We start from the raw sequence: 18163 nt of genomic DNA on the forward strand, positions 1-18163 counted from the left end.
AACTTATTGAATGGACGAGCAGACCTGTGGGGTCAATTAGGTTCTCAAGTTAGCAAGAGATTCAAGGAAAATAAGAATTTGATTTAAAGGTTGTACACACAAAATTGTTTCTCTTAAAATAACTTTTAAAGAGTTAAAACGTCTTGATCTTGATCAACTGGATAAGTGTGCCAAGGTATAGCCAATAGCTATTCAGATAACTGGAAGGTGTTGCATTTTGGAAAGTCGAACCAGGGCAGGATTGTCACAATGAATGACAGAGTCCTGGAGAATGTTGTAGAGCTGAGCGATCTATGAGTACGTACAAAGTTCCCTGAAAGTGGCAGCAGGTAGATAAGGTGGTAAGGAAAGCCTTTGGCACGCTGGGCTTCATCAGTCAAGAAATTCAGTATATAAGCTGGGATGTTATGTTACCATTATATAAGACATTGGTGAGGTCGCAATTGGAGTATTGTATTCAGTTTTGGTCACCCTGCTATAGGAAAGATGCCATTAAGCTGGAAAGAGTCCAGAGAAGATTTACAAGGATGGTGCATGGAGGAGGGTTTGAGCTATTGTGAGGGATTGGTTAGACCTGTAATTTATTCCTTGGCGTACAGGTGACTGAGAGGTTGATCTTAGGAGTATAAAATCTTGAGGGGAATAATTAGGGTGACTCTTTTCCCAGGATGGGGGAACAAGAACTAGAGGGCATTGGCTTAAGATAACTAGAGAAAGATTTAGTGGAAATCTGAGGAGCAACCTTTTCACACAGAGGGCGATGGGAAATGGAACGAGCTGCCAGTGAACAAATTTGAGGTAGATGTAATAACAACATTTAAAAGACGAAAAATGCTCGAGTAACTCAGCAGGTCAGGCAGCATCTATGTAAAACATGGACAGGTGATATTTCGAGTCTGGACCCTTCTTCGGACTTCTTCACTTTCATTGTAAACTAGCATCTGCTATTCCTTGTTTCAATATTTAAAAAGACATATGGACCAATACATGGATAGGAAAGATTTACAGAGGTATGTGACGAGCTTAGAAGTGACATCTGGTCGGCATGTACGAGTTGAACCAAATGGCCTTCTTCCATGCTGTAATGACTTTATGATACCTTGATATTTCTGGAATTAGATAGAAATATGTATGTTATTTTATATAGTGCTTGTATGTGTTTTCATAAATTAGTTAACAAATTTCAAGTGAAATTTCTGTTCGGGCACTTTACTTCCTTCAAGGACTAGAGCACGGTCTTCTGGAAGTATAAAATAAATCAAAGGATTGGCCTAAGCAGGTAACTAAAACATAGAGCAGGGAACAGGACAGCATTGGAGCAGACCCATCAGCCCACATTGTCTGTGGCGAATATGATGCCAAGGCCAACTCATATACATTGCCCTCCATAATGTTTGGGCCAAAGACCCATCATTTATTTATTTGCCTCTGTATTCACAATTTCAGATTTGTAATAGAAAGAATCACATTGTAGATTTTAATAAAGGCCATTTTTATACATTTTAGTTTCACCATGTAGAAATTACTGTTGTGTTTATACATAGTCCCCCCCATTTCAAGGCACCATAATGTTTGGGACACAGCAATATCATGTAAATGAAAGTAGTCATGTTTAGTATTTTGCTGCATATCCTTTGCATGCAATGACCCCTTGAAGTCTGCAATTCATGGACATCACCAGTTGCTGGCTGCATTCTATGGTGATGCTCTGCCAGGCCTATATTGCAGCCATCTTTAGCTTACGCTTGTTTTGGGGGCTAGTCCCCTTGAGTTTTCTCTTCAGCGTATAAAAGGCATGCTCAATTGGGTTCAGATCGGGTGATTGACTTGGTAAACTCAAGAATTTACCATTTTTTAGATTTGAAAAACTCCTTTATTGCTTTCACAGTATCTTTGAGATCATTGTCTTGCTGTAGAATGAACCGCCGGCCAATAGGGTTTGAGGCATTTGTTTGAACTTGAGCAGATAGGATGCGTCTATACACGTCAGAATTCATTATGCTACTCCCATCAGCAGTTGTATCATCAATGAAGATAAGTGAGCCAGTACCTTCAGCAGCCAGGCAATAACACCCCCACCACTGTGTTTCGCAGATAAGGTGTTATGCATTGAATTATGGGCAGTTCCTTCTCTCCTCCATACTTTGCTCTTACCATCACTCTGATATAAGTTAATCTTCGTCTCATCTGTCCACAAGACCTTTTTTCCAGAACTGTGGTTGCTCTTTTAAGTACTTCTTGGCAAACTAACTTGGCCATCCTATTTTTGAAGCTAACCAGTGGTTTGCATCTTGCAGTGTAGCCTCTGTATTTCTGTTCATGAAGTCTTCTACGGACAGTGGTCATTGACAAATCCAAACGTGACTCCTGAAGAGTGTTTCTGATCTGTCGGACAGGTGTTTGGGGGGTTTTCTTTATCATAGAGAGAATTCTTCTGTCATCAGCTGTGGAGGTCTTCCCTGGCCTGCCAGTCCCTTTGTGATTAGTAAGCTCACCAGTGCTCTCTTTCTTCTTTATGATGTTCCAATCAGTTGATTTTGGTAAGCCAAAGGTTTGGCTGTTGTCTCTAACAGTTTTATTCTTGTTTCTCAGTCTCATAATGCCTTTTTGACTTTCATTGGCACAACTTTGATCCTCATGTTGATAAACAGCAGTAAACGTTTCCGAAGGTGATGGAAAGACCCTTCTTCAGACTTCTTCAGACTGATCTCGACCTGAAACGTCACCCATTCCTTCTCTCCAGAGATGCTACCTGTCCCGCTGAGTTACTCCTGCATTTTGTGTCTACCTTCCATTTACACCAGCTTCTGCAGTTCTTTCCTACTCACCTTAAAGCAATGCCATCTAGTCATTGACATATTCACCATGGGGAAATGTTTCTTCCTGTCTACCCTATCTCTGCCTCTCATAATTCTCTATACTTCTATCTGGTCTTCCCTCAACATCTAATATTCCAGAAAAACAATCCAAGTCTGTTCTGCCACTCCCTATTGTTAATACCGTCTACACCAGGCTATTCTGCTAAACCTCCCCTGCACCCTTTGCAAAGCCTCCACATCCTTCCGGTATTGGGAGGACTAAAATTACACGCAATACTCAGGATTCAAGATTCAATTTAATTGTCACATACCAATTAAGGTACAGTGAAATTTGAGTTACCATACAGTCATACTAAGTGAAAAAATATACACACAGCCACATAAAATAAAATTTAACATAAATATCCACCACAGCGGAATCCACATTCCTCACCGGAAGGCAATAAATTTCAATCATCTTCCTCTTATGTTCACCAGTGGTCGGGGTCTTGAACCCTCCTCACTTGCCGTTGCCAACAGTCCACTGTTAAGCCCTCTCGTCAGGATGATCGAAACTCCGGTGTTGGGATGGATCGGAATACTCCGTGGCATGGAACTCCTGAGTCGGCCTCTTCTTAACGGAGACCGTGGGCTTCATGGTGTTAAAGTCCACAGGCGCCGCAATCGGAGCTCCTTCACTGGTGATCCTCGGCAAAAAATCCCAGTCCTGCGGCTTGAAGCTCTGGGCCGGTCTCCGGGAAAGGCCGCACCAATCCACGTTGTTAGGCTGCAGGGGAGCACCGGAGAAGCGACATGGAGAAAAATTGCATCTCCGTCGAGATAAGTGACTGGAAAAAGTTTCCCCCGATCCCCCCCCACCCACCCCCCACACACACCACATAAGACATACCAAGGGACATTAAAACAAACATTGAAGACATACTTAAAATAATAAAAACAGAGAAGGGACGAGACAGGCTGTTGGCGAGGCGACCATTATGGGCGCCACCGAAATGCAGCCTCACCAAAGTCCCACAAAGCTGCAACATGACTTCCTGACTCTTATACAAAAAGTACCGACCAATTAAGGCAAGTATTATATATCTTCTTTGCCACTACATCTACATACATTGCCACTTTCAGGGAACTATAGACTTGAACCCAAGGTTCCTCTGCACATCAATGCTTTTAACGGTTTGCCATTAATTGTATATTTTTACATTACATTCAACCTACCAAAGTTCAAGTCCTTACAATTAAACTTCATCTGACATTTTTCTGCCCATTTCTGTAGCTGATTTACATCCGACTGTATTCTTTGACAGCCCTCCTCACAGTCTTCAACCCCAGTGAACTTGCTATCATTTGCAAACTTACTGACCAATCCATATGCTGAAAATTGCCCATGAGGGTATAAAGAATTGGAACCTATGCTTTGAACCCTCCGGTAATATCTGGAATTAAATCTGGAGTAATAGCTGATTTCATAGGTTGAGGGCACCCCATCATAAAGGAAACTGGGTCGGTCGGTCTGTCGGTCGGTCAGTCAGTCAATCTATCTTACTAAAACTCTCAACTTGTTTGTTTGTGAGTTTGCCTGTCTGTCTGTCTGTGAGTGAGTGAGTGAGTGAGTGAGTGAGTGAGTGAGTGAGTGAGTGAGTGAGTGAGTGAGTGAAGTGAGTGAGTGAAATTATGCCAAAACGGTACACAATAGCGCTACAATGTTTGGACCATCTTATTCACCATTATCCTGTGGCTTTGGTGAGTAGTGGTATATTGCGTTGGGGGAATGGGTTGTGTTGGGGGACCAGGCCTCCTGTGTGACAGGGACCCAACGGGTCCCACTTGGTCTAGTATATTACTAAATCTTGTTTCTATGTCAATCTGTCTGTGATGTCCTGAAATTACACCAAAAAGGGACACAATAGTGCTACAATTTTTGGACCACCTTACTCACCATTGTCCTGTGGTGTGTTGTACTGTTTTGGTCAGATTGATGGTATATTTTACAAGTTATTCACATTTAAATCTTTTTTAAATTTCTCACTGGAAAAAATCCAAATCCAATTGCTGTCCCTGCCCACTACAATGTTGCAAATCCCAGGACACCGAGTCATGGCAGCAAGAGCAATTGGATTTTTTTCCCTGGCAGCAAGTGCATGGAGACATAGAAAATAGGTGCAGGAGGAGGCCACCCGACCCTTCGAGCCAGCACCGCCATTCATTGTGATCATGGCTGATCGTCCCGTGCCTGCCTTCTCCCCATATCCCTTGATTCCACCAGCCCCTAGAGCTCTATCTAACTCTCTCTTAAATCCATCCAGTGATTTGGCCTCCACTGCCCTCTCTGTGGCAGGGAATTCCACAAATTCACAACTCTCTGGGTGAAAATATTTTTTCTCACCTCAGTCCTAAACGTCCTCCCCTTTATTCTAAGACTGTGGCTCCTGGTTCTGGACTCACCAACATTGGGAAAAAGATTTCCTGCATCTAGCCTGTCCAGTCCTTTTATAATTTTATATGTTTCTATAAGATCCCCCCTCAGCCTTCTAAACTCCAGTCTTGTCTTGGATTTTTTTTTAGGTTTAAAAAGAGGGAGGGTGAATGAAGGGAAATGAGCCGCCTCTGCGCAGTTGGGGACTAAGGGGGGGGTGGAATATTGTGTTGGGGCAACAGGTTGCGTTGGGGGAATGGGTGAGTGGTGGAATATTGCGTTGGGGAATGGGTTGCATTGAGGGATCCAGGCCTTCTGTGGGGGGCTTTGGTGAGTAGTGGTATATTGCGTTGGGGGAATGGGTTGTGTTGGGGGACCAGGCCTCCTGTGTGACATCTGTTTGGCTATCTGTGCTGCAATTTCCGAGAGAACTCCGCCACCCACGGCTGTCATTTTTGGCCACCTTGCTCAGAGCCCCCCTCCACCGCATGTGTGCCGAGGATTTTTCCCATCGATTAAAAATGACAGAGATATTAATTATATTACAAAATTCCCCATTCTCTCTGCTGCCCCCGCTGGCGGCAGAGGGGAGGGACTATAAAACCAGGAAGTGGTGTGCCTCAATCAGTGTCTGCAAGCTGGAGGAAGGCAGAGGGTCACGTTTCTCTGAGCTGTGAATAACACTGAACACATGTCAACTCAAATGTGAGTGCCCTTAGTGGTTCTAAAATGCTTGTAAAAAGTGTCTATTGGTTCTAAAGCTTTCAAAAAAATGTCTATTAGTTCTAAAGCTTGCAAAAAAATGTCTATTGGTTCTAAAGCTTGCAAAAAATGTCTATTGGTTCTAAAGCTTGCAAAAAAATGTCTATTAGTTCTAAAGCTTGCAAAAAATGTCTCTATTCGTTCTAAAGCTTGCAAAAAATGTCTATTGGTTCTAAAGCTTGCAAAAAATGTCTATTGGTTCTAAAGCTTGCAAAAAAAAAGTGTCTATTGGTTCTAAAGCTTGCAAAAAAAAAAGTGTCTATTGGTTCTAAAGCTTGCAAAAAAAAGTCTATTGGTTCTAAAGCTTGCAAAAAATGTCTATTGGTTCTAAAGCTTGCAAAAAATGCTTATTGGTTCTAAAGCTTTCAAAACAATGTCTATTGGTTCTAAAGCTTGCAAAAAAAATGTCTATTGGTTCTAAAGCTTGCAAAAAAATGTCTATTGGTTCTAAAGCTTGCAAAAAAATGTCTATTGGTTCTAAAGCTGGCAAAAAAATGTCTATTGGTTCTAAAGCTTGCAAAAAAATGTCTATTGGTTCTAAAGCTTGTAAAAAAAAGTCTATTGGTTCTAAAGCTTGCAAAACAATGTCTATTGGTTCTAAAGCTTGCAAAAAAAAATGTCTATTGGTTCTAAAATGGTTCATACTAGCGCTCCAGAAAGCCCTCCCCCCCCCCTTGGGTGCATTGGCTTGAAGTCCCTCTTGGTTGGCTTGGGTGTGGCTTGAAGTTGAAATACACCACTTACTGCAAATGATGGCTTGGGTGTGGCTTGAAGTTGAAAGACACCACTTACTGCAAATGGTGGCATGAAGTTGAAAGGCACTACTTACTGCAAATGGTGGCTTGGGAGCTTTGACTTGAAGTTGAAAGGCACTACTTACTGCAAATGGAGGCTTGGGACTTTGGCTTGAGGTTGAAAGGCACTACTTCCTGCAAATGATGGCTTGGGTGTGGCTTGAAGTTGAAAGGCACCACTTACTGCAAATGGTGGCATGAAGTTGAAAGGCACTACTTACTGCAAATGGTGGCTTGGGAGCTTTGAAGTTGAAAGGCACTACTTACTGCAAATGATGGCTTGGGTGTGGCTTGAAGTTGAAAGACACCACTTACTGCAAATGATGGCTTGGGTGTGGCTTGAAGTTGAAAGACACCACTTACTGCAAATGGTGGCATGAAGTTGAAAGGCACTACTTACTGCAAATGGTGGCTTGGGAGCGTTGACAAAGTTGACAAAGTTTGAAAGGCACTACTTACTGCAAATGGAGGCTTGGGAGCTTTGGCTTGAAGTTGAAAGGCACTATTACTGCGAATGGTGGCTTGGTTGCTTTGGCTTGAAGTTGAAAGGCACTACTTACTGCAAATGGTGGCTTGGGTGTGGCTTGAAGTTGAAAGGCACCACTTACTGCAAATGGTGGCTTGGGTGTGGCTTGAAGTTGAAAGGCACCACTTACTGCAAATGGTGGCATGGTTGAAAGGCACTACTTACTGCAAATGGTGGCTTGGGTGCTTTGGCTTGAAGTTAAAAGGCACTACTGTAAATGCACTTACTTCCTGTTTGCACTGTATATTGATTTTAGATAAAACGCTACCACATACGGCTGTGATTTTTGGCCATCTTACTCAGTCCCCCTCCGCTGAGCAGGTGCAGAGAATTCTTCCCATCAATGAAAAATAAAAGTGTTATTAGTTTTTTTTTTAAATGTTGTGAATCTCTCTCCTGTCAATCACTCCATGAAAGCCACACCTTTTCCAGTGGGGGGGGGGGAGGGGTTATAGAACCCGGAAATGTGGGTGTGGCTCAGTCTCTGCAAGATGGAGGAGGGAGAGGTCACGACTCGCTGTCTTTAGTGGCTTTGCACCCTATTTCAAATGGTAAGAAACTTCACTTGAATTTGGTGGCCTTATACCCTGCTTGAAATAGAATTTCAAGGATTAGCCATGAGTCAACTACCAGCCCACCAGCCGTGAGTGAGTGAGTTGCCAGCACAACAGGCTTGACTGACTAAGACGCCAGCCCAAGAATCCATTTGGCGCACAATTTGCATACTAGCCCTCTGGAAACCAGTCCCTTCAGCCCATAACACCCATACTAGCGCTCCAGAAAACCCCCCCTCCCCTCCAACTGGCCACCAATATGAGAATTGGTGGAGAGATGGAATATTGCGTTGAATGACCAGCCCTCCTGTGTGATGCTGGGATCCAACGGGTCCCACTTAGTCTAGTATATAATAAAACTAAAGCAATTTTTTCTTCAATCATCGTCATCTCCTAATTTTTGATCGGCTGCCAGTGAGAACATTTTCTCCCAACGTGTTCTATCCGTACCCTCTAATTCTAATGATGCGGCATGGGTGGGAGATATGCGTACAAAGGAGGGAGAAAGAACATTGGTAGGAGATTTTGGGAGAACTGTTTACATGTTGAGACTTTAAACTGGCAGATTAAATGCACTTAATTGTCTGCCAATTTTACATTGATGCAAAACAGCAACACTACATGACCCTCCTGTCCAATTGGGATCACAGTAAGAATACGCACACACATACAGACACATGCATGATGTTCATGCTTCAATGATGAAGTAGAACAGCAAATAAGATCACTGATCTCTTCTGACCCCTCCTGGATACCTCTGGAGAAGCACAAACATCTGCATTTTCCCAGCTGCTCAAATTATCTCCAGCTTTTCCTGGACTAAGTTAAATTTGTTACCGGAATGTGGTGCTGATTGATTGCCTTTGGGAAGTGCCGATTGAGGGTAGGGGAAAGGAGAGGTGAGGGATGGAGTAGGGGAGGGGAGGAGGAGAAATTTTATTTAAACATTGTTCTTAAGTGGGGGAGTGGGATAGGTGAGGAGTGGGGGAGCAGGTAGATGGAGAGGAGGGGGGTAGGGAGGGGAGAGGGGTTATGGAGGGAGGGAGTGACTGAGGGTAGGGGAAAGGAGAGGGAGGGAGAGGTGAGGGGGAGAGGAGGAGATGGGGAAGAAGAGGGAGGGTGATGAGGAGGGGGAGGGTCTGCTGGGGGATGAAGGGACATGAGCCACACCTGTGCAGTTGGGAGCCATGGGTGTGGTGGAATATTGCGTTGGGGGAACAGGTATTGCGTTGGGGGAACAGGTGAGTGATGGAATATTGCGTTGGGGGAACGGGGCATAACGGGTCTCACATGGTCTAGTACTCAATAAAAGATTGGTGCATTTTGCAACAGGTATTGCTGTTGCCTCGCTGCTCTGGTGTGCAGTTGGTAGATTAATTTGTTACTGTTCCTGATGACTGATCTAATTTCCCCAAATGTAGATCAGTCATGGGATAATCAGGGTGAAGTGATGGGCATGTAAGGAAAAATAGGTAACAGGGAAATAAATGCGGAAGTGGGATTGGTGAGTGTTTTTTGAGCCCGCGGAAACAGGATGGCTCAAATTGCCTATGTTTTAAAGAAATTAGAGATATGATAATTGAAAAATGAGAAATTTGGCAGGCAACCTCTTCAGCTCATATAAATGTGGTTGTTCTTTTCTGTTTGAATATTTTTCTCTTTTTGTTTCTTTTCTGCCCTTATTTGCCAGTTTTTTAATGTAATTGTTACCTTGAAAATGTAGCCTCTCTCCTCTGACAGAAATCCTCTCTGTTCCTCCACTTCTATCCCTCTCATGAATTTAACACATTGTTTTCTCACTTCTCGTTTAGGCAGAAAGATCTTGACCTGAAACATTGACTCTATTACCTTCCCCACAGATGCAGCCTAACCAGCATTTTATTCAATTTTATTCGGAATGGAAAAAAATTATCTTTATAAACCACACAAATTTACACTTCATTGAAGTCAAAGGAATATTAAGTGGGTTGTAAAGCACATTTTAATTATACCAGTGCTCTCCATGTGGTATGTTGAGTTAAAACCCCTATAGGCTTAGTCAATTGCCTACTGATCATCAAATATCCATTTTTACAATCATCTTACAGTGATGCATTTATTTGAGTTATAGAGTCTTACAGCACGGAAACAGGCCCCTCAGTCCAACTCGTCAACATGAAGCTCCATCTAAGAATTTTCCCATGTATGGCCCATATACCTCTAAACCTTTCCTCTCCATGTATCTGTCCAAGTGTCTTTTAAATGCTGTTATAGTACCTGCCACAACGACCTCCTCTAGCAGCTTGATCGACATACCCACCATCTTCTCAATGAAAAAGTTGCCCTTCAGATTCCTATTAAATCTTGCCTCTCTCACTTTAAACCTTTGACCTTTGGTTCTCGATTCCCCTACCCGAGGTAAAAGACTGTGCATTCACCCTACCTATTCCTGACATGATTTTATGCACCTCTATAAGATCACCCCTCAGTCTCCTGCGCTCCAAGGAATAATGTCCTACTCTCCCAATCTTTCCCTATTGATCAGGCCCTCGAATCTTGGCAACATCCTCAACACATTCTCCACATATTTGCATCAACTTCTTCCTGGATTCTACCACTCATCCACACTGGAGGATATTTACAGTAGCCAAAGAATCTACCAACCCCAAGCATTTTTTGGGATGTTGGAGAAAACCGGAGTACCCAGAGGAGATCTATGCAGGTTGAACCGGGACCACTGGAGCAGTTAGGCAGCAGCTCTGTCAGCTGCACCACATTGCTGTGCTGTCTTTGAACATCAGAATCTTTTAACACCATTTGCCAGCTCTACCCCACACATGCATGAATGAGCTTAGTTCATTCATTGTTTTGTTGATTTTTTTTTAAGTAAACACAGCAACAGTTCATAGAATAATAGCTATCACACAAAAATTATTGTTAAATTGGCCTTCAGCTCATTTACAGTGTTGGTGGTACAATGATAGTGTTAGCTGAGATTCCAAGAACTATTCAATTTAATGTATGTTAGTCCACTGGAATTGATTTGTGATTTAGTTATTCAACACTGACTTTAACTTTCCTGCACAAAACACTACCTATTCTGCATCTTAACTTCAGTCCTGCTTTGGCTGGATTTTAATTTTGCATTGTTATGCCTTCAGTTAAAAGTTGCCAAATCAGATTTTGCAAATGTACAGTTAATCTGCAAAATGAAAAAAAACTATTGCATTTCACTTTCAATGTATTCATTGGATTTTTTCCCAAAAACACCCATAAATCTTCAGACTTTTAATTAATGTTTATTGTTACACATGTGCACTGGCCAAGCTGGATTAAATAATGTTAGCACACTGTATGAATGTAATTACATTGGAGCAGGGCCAACATTTCTTCATGGTGACATCCTGAAGTGCCATCATCAGCTTTTTCCCTGGGAAGTGCAGACCTAAAAACGAGAGCACCCCCTTAAGGTATTCAAGCAGTATTGCATGAAATTGGCTGAAATATTTTGCTCTTGTACATGACAAGATTCTAGACGGTCATTTTGGGTTGATACCAAGTAGTCCAAATGCTGGATCAATGTTAGAGTAAAGAACAAAGTGATATTGCCAGGAAATACATTGCTTAAAAGTAAAATTGGCTCAATTATAGTTTTGGGCATGGGAAATGTCTCACAAATTTGATTGAATTTTTGGAAGAAGTGACAAATAAGATCGACGAGGGGAAGGCTGTAGACATTGTCTACATGGACCTTAGAAAGGCCTTTGACAAGATCCACACGTTAGGCTCGTAAGGAACATTAGATCTGAAGGTATCCTTGATGAACCAGCCAATTGTATAGAAAATTGGCTTGGAGGCAGATGTCAGAGGGTGGTAACAGAGGATTGTTATACAGATTGTAGGCTTGTAACTAGTGGTGTGCTGTAGGAATCGGTGCTGGGTCAACTGTTGTTTTTTAAATCTATGTTAACAATTTGGTTGAGAATGGATTTGGCAAGGTCAGTAATATAGCGGATAAAACCAGAATTAAGGGTAGTGTGGTCAATAAAGAAACGTATCTAAGATTATAACATGATTTAGATGAACTATGAAATGAGCCAAGGAATGTCAGATGGAATTTAATTTGGATAAATTTGGGATGTTGCATTTTGGCAAGATAAACCAGGACAGGACTTCCACAGTAACTGTAAGGGTCACGGAAAGTGTTGCAGAACAAAGAGATGTGCACATGGCTCTCTGAAAGTGGCAATGCAGGTAGTTAAAGTGGCAAAGAAGTGTTTGGCAAAATGGGCATCAAAGGGAAAGATAGAGATGCGTTGTTGCTAAAGATTTCCTCTTGGCTTGTCATTCATAATGCTATTCAGCCCCTGCCACAGTCACCTAGCATCTGCTTGAATGATTTGAGTCTGCAGCTTATTCAGGAATTTTGGAAATTAGGCAGGTTTGTAATTTGACAACCCAGGCAATAGAGACATGTATCTCTAAAATCACGACCACCAAGATCAGATGTATGAAGTGATGAAAATATTTCAGGAATTACCAGAGATTTACCAAATGAATCAGTCAGACTTAACACTGGAAAATAGCATGAAAAATGATATAACTGTCTTCAAAATTACAATATATCAAAATAAACTAATCAATCTCAAAGAGAGTAAAACCCCAAGTTACGTTCTGATTGCAGTTTGAAAGGACTCGGAGGAGATGAAAGAGGTACAATTACACAAAAACCTAATAATTCATCAGGAAACAGTGCAGTTACATACGGCCAATGCATTTACGAAGGATAAATTATGTAACAAAATTCATAGATGCATTAATATAACTGGTGGAAATAGCAAATAGAATTTATTAAAGAAGGCGAAAAATATTTAGAAACCAGCATTATAATGACCCAGATCAAGCTCCTCCAGCATCCCCCCACCCCCACTGTCATACTGAACTGTATACAAAAATGAATGTCACTGTACCTCGGTACATGTGACAAATAAAGTACCGTACAATACCAGATGGATCCCTCACCCGTATCTCCTCTGTGCCCTGTAGTTCTGTTCTTGCTCCCCCTCCCCCAAGATGAAGCAATGATATTCCCCTGATCTTCACCTTTCACCCCATCAGCCTCCACATCCAACACATCATAGTCCGACATTTCCGTCACCTCCAACTGATCCCACCGCTAGTCACATCTTCCCATCTATCCCCCTTTCTGCCTTCTGCAGAGACCTGTCCCTCCACAGCCCCCATGGTTCGCTCATCCCCACCCACCCAAACCACCCCCGTCCCTGGTACTATCCCCAGTAAACATAAGAGATGTAACACTTGTTCCTAAACCTCTTTCCTAGCTTCCATCAAGAGACCCTAGCAATCCTACCGGGTGAGACAGAGGTTCGCATGCACCTTCTTTAACCTCATCTACTGCATCTGGTGTTCCTGATGTGCCTTCCTGCACTTTAGTGAGACCAAGCATAAATTTAGGGACTATTTCGCCAAACACACGCTCGGACCGGCAAGGCCTGGTGGATCTCCCTGTTGTTAACCATTTTAACCTTCCTTCCCATCACCTTCCCATCCTGAACCTCCTCCATTGCCAGAGTGAGGCCACACACAAACAGGAAGAACAGCACCTCTTATTACAGATTGGTAGCTTTCAACCTGATGGTATGAACACTGAATACTCCATTTCAGAGCACCCCCCCCCCCCCCCCCTTGTGCCCCACCTGTGCCCCATTGTATTTGCACCTATATCTCCTCTTCCCCTCCACCTAAATTTCTTCCTCTGGTTTCACAATTCACAACTCTTCAATCCTTTTGTCTCCCTGGGAGTTTTCCATTATTGCCCTTTGTCCAACCAATGTCCTATCAAAATCCCCACTCGCCTGTGTTCAGCTATTACCAGCCACGCTTCGTCCTGCCCCTCCTTTCTTCTAACTTTCTTCCCCCCCCCCCCCCCAAATCAATCTGCAGAAGGCTCATGACCCAAAATGTCACCAATCCATGTTTTTCCAGGAGTGCTGCCTGAACCGCCGAGGTACTCCAGCACTTTGTGTCATTTTTTGTAAACCAGCATCTGCGTTCCTTGTTCCTACCCTACTCCCCCAGTTATGTTCAGTTTAGCTGCTGATCTTTAAGCTTTTCATCAGGATTGGTTGATGTAAGAGAACATGACATCCACCCTGCAAAGAAAGATGTGCAAAGATACAGTAAGTGGTTTACTTATTTTAATGTTTTTAATAATTTGCTGTCATTTTTAGTATTTCAAATAAGGAACTTTTTATCTTTAGAATTCTTTTACAAATTCTATTTTAATTTTAAAACAGTTTTTGTGCAACCACAGCTGGATCATTTGAAAATTGTTTGAAAGACCTTCAACAAAAAGGCCACTGCAGAGCTCTGGGATCTAATGCCTAAGCCCCTCCCAGTAGGAAGCTTCCACTTGGCAGTTATGGAGGGTAAGCTTGGCAAAATCCTTCATATCTGGTACAGGTTAGTGACGGTGAGCAGTCATCGGGGGCAAAGAGTTTAGGCAGAAAGCCAGATCCAGCTCATAAATGAATAGTCACCATGGATGCCAAAAGAGAAAATCTTCCATGACCAACCTCCTGCAATCTTTGAGAGCTGCTAAGACAAGTGTAACAGATGTAATATATTCATGTCTCATAAAGCTTTGACAATATGCTTCATATTATAGACTAATGAATGAAGTCAAAGCAAGAGCATAAATAAAAGAATGGATCGAAGGCTAACAACAAGAGATAGCAGATTAAAAGAATGGAGAAACAATTCAAAATGATACCACAAAGAAAAGTAAGTGATAATTTGACAAGATTTTGACTAATTTCAATGCCAGTTTAAAACACCACTCGAAGTACAGTTGGCATTTTGACAAACTCGTTTTACATCTACTTTTTCTGCATAAATCTGCATTCATCCAAAACAATTATTTTAATAATTTGGTGCACATGTACTTGCACAAAGTCCCATTCATCCACTCTGCACTGGACCACTTGGACAAGAAGAAAAATAATGCCAGCTTGGCATTTAACACAATCATCAGCTCCACACAGACCATCAACTCAGAGAATGGGTCTCAGCCCATCCCAATGTAATTGAATCCATGACTTCATCACCAACATACCACAATCAGTTTGAATTGGCAACATTTCCTTCACAATAACTATCAACACATCAAGGCTGTGTGCCCAGTCCCCTTTGCCATACTCTCTATATACCCATGACTGTGCAGCCATACACAGCTCCAACACCCTCTTTAAATCTTCCAACAACACCACCGTTGCTTGGAACAATTAACAGGCAACGTTGAGTCAGAGTGCAAGAGGGAGATTAACACTCTTATTGAATGGTGTCAGAATACCAATCTTGTTCAATGTTAGCTAGACAAAGTAGTTGATTAACAATATTAACAAGACCAAGGAACTGATAAACATTGTAAACAAGATGTTCACCCTTGTTTCTATACCTTCAAGACTTTTCAATATGGCCATCAAAATCTCAGATTTTCTTCCATTCAGGCCCCTTCCACATTCCAGGTTTTAACCACTTCATGCTGGAAGCCACCCGGAATTTGTTTCTCACACGTCTGCTTTTCTACTCCTGCTTTCTCTTTCAAAATTCTCTGTCATCTGTGGTTTATCCAATCTTTATTGATAACATTCCTGATACGAACTTGGGAACATCTTGCCCTGCAATGTATATTCGCCTTCAAAATGTATCTCATTTGCTCCAACAATCTCCAATGTTTGTTATATCATAAATTCAATACACAATGAATGTAGTACATGCATTGCAAACAGAGGAATCACAGCAATATGCCATTTTTCCCATGAGAAACATAGGTATATTATTGCTTTTAACTCTGTTTTTTCAGCTTGGTTATTTTATCTATTGTTATAAATGAACATAAAAAGGCACAACATAAAGAGGCTAAAACATTTCATATAGATTTATTGTAATATTTTCCAGTTCCTTACTTTGGTGCCTTGTGTGCTAATAAATGTAAACACACCAAATGTTGACAACTATTAATTCTGAATGAATAATCATGGTATAACAATGATTTGTGATTAGTGAGACACGTGATTGCAACATTTTGTCTGCACTTCAATCTCACATATAAATGTTATGTTTTTATTGCTGTTCCTTAATGTTTTCTTTAACTTTTCATATGAACCATAACTTCAAAATTATACATTTCCTGCCCAATACACACTTTCTGGTTTGTATGGCTTGGCTGCCCGGCTGCCCAGTCTCTAGGTTTACAATATAAATGTGAACACATCAACAAAAAATCATGAATCAATTAAGAGATAACGTGTGGCGTCAGGGTTCGTCAATGACCACAGAGACTCGCAATAGTTTAATTTTAGTTTAGGTTAGTTCAGAGATACAGCGCATAAACAGGCCCTTCAGCCTACTGAGTCCACACTGAACAGCGATCCCCGCACATTAACACTGTCCTACACACACTCGGGACAATTTTTTTTACATTTACACCAAAGCCAATTAACCAACAAAACTGGGAGGAAACCAAAGATCTTGGAGGAAACTCACACGGTCACAGGGAGAACATACAAATTCCTTACAAACAGCACCCGTCATCAGGATCGAACCTGGGTCTCTGGCGCTGTAAGTGCTGTAAGGCAGCAACTATACCACTGCGCCACCATGCTGCCTAATGTTTACACAGCAAGCAAAGTTGAAATGTTACTGACTGCATTTGCACACCTTGGCATAGACTGGGGTTTCCTGACAAAAACTATGATCTCAATTTGCACCGGCCACTTTGTGTTCAACTGGTCTTCCAAATCTGTCACTATCGCTGTTCCCAATTAACATTTTGGGAATCCTGCACGAGCACTCCCTAGTCCTGATTACTGAATCCTTTCCCCATTTAAAAAAAATGGTCTATCACTATAGAAGAACATCACTGTATCACTTGAGTAGCTTACAAGAGTGGCAAATGGAATACAGTGTAGCAAAGTGTACGGTCATTCACTTTGGCAGAAGGAATAAAGGCATAGACTATTTTCTAAATGGGGAGAGGATTCAGTAATCAGGACTTGGTAATTCTGGTGTAGGATTCCCAAAAGGTTATTTTGCCAGTTGAATCAATAGTTAGGAAGGCAAATGCAACGTTAGCCTATCATTTTGATATGCCCTATCATTTTGAGATAGACACAAAAAGCTGGAGTAATTCAGCGGGACAGGCATCATCTGTGGAAGAAGGAATGGGTGACGTTTCGGGTCGAGACCCTTCTTCAGACAAGCTTTATAAGGCATTTGTCAGACCTCATTTGGAATATTGTGAGCAATTTTGGGCCCCATATCTGAGGAAGGATGAGCTGGCGTGGAGAGGGAGCAGAGGGGGTTTATGAGAATAATTCTGGGGTTGATTGCATTAGCATATGAGGAATGTTTGATTTCTCTGGGCCTGTACTCGCTGGAGTTTAGAAGGATGATGGTATCTCATTGAAACTTACCGACTAATGAAAGACCTAGGTAGAGTGGATGTGGTGAGGATGTTTTCAGTAGTGGGAGAATCAAAGACTAGAGGGCACAGCCTCAAAATAAAACAAGTTCCCTTTAGAATAAAGATGAAGAAGATTTCTTCAGCCTGTAGGTGTTGAATCTGTGGAATTCAGGCAGCTGTGGAGGCTAAGTCATTGGGTATTTTTAAAACAAAAATTAATCTTCATCAGTAAGGGTGCCAAAGGCTACGGGGAGATGGCAGGACAATGGGGTTGAGAGGGAAAAATAGCTCAGCTATGATCAAATGGCGGAGCAGAGTCGATGGGCTTAATGTCCTAATTCTGCTCCTGTCATATGATCTTATGAACCCAACAGAAGGAACATTGAATTTTAAAATTTCAAGTAATAGCCACCATTCCCACCCCATCGCCTCTTTCCCCTGATATCCCCTTTCCCTGCTCTCTCTACCAGTGTGCATACATCTCTCCAACCATTCTAGGTACCTGCTCCTCCACAAGCACATTTTTCATCCCCCAAGTCCCATATTTCCCTCTTATCCCATCTTTCCCCTCCACTCTGTCCCCTTCCACCCATACCCCTCCCTCCAGCTTTACATCGCAACCTTGTTTTTCCTTTTGTCTCCTTTTCATCCCTTTGTCCTTTGTCACTTATTCTGCCCATCTGCCAATTTCCCCCCTCACCCGTGTCCACCTGTAGAAGGCCTCAACCTCAAACGTCGCCTGTCCATTCCCTCCATAGATGCTGTCTGACCTGCTGAGTTCCTCCATCACTTCGATTTTTGCTCAAGACTTTCATTGTTCAGGTGCATA

This window comes from Leucoraja erinacea, chromosome 10, assembly GCF_028641065.1.
Source record: "Leucoraja erinacea ecotype New England chromosome 10, Leri_hhj_1, whole genome shotgun sequence".
Classification (NCBI taxonomy): domain Eukaryota; kingdom Metazoa; phylum Chordata; class Chondrichthyes; order Rajiformes; family Rajidae; genus Leucoraja; species Leucoraja erinaceus.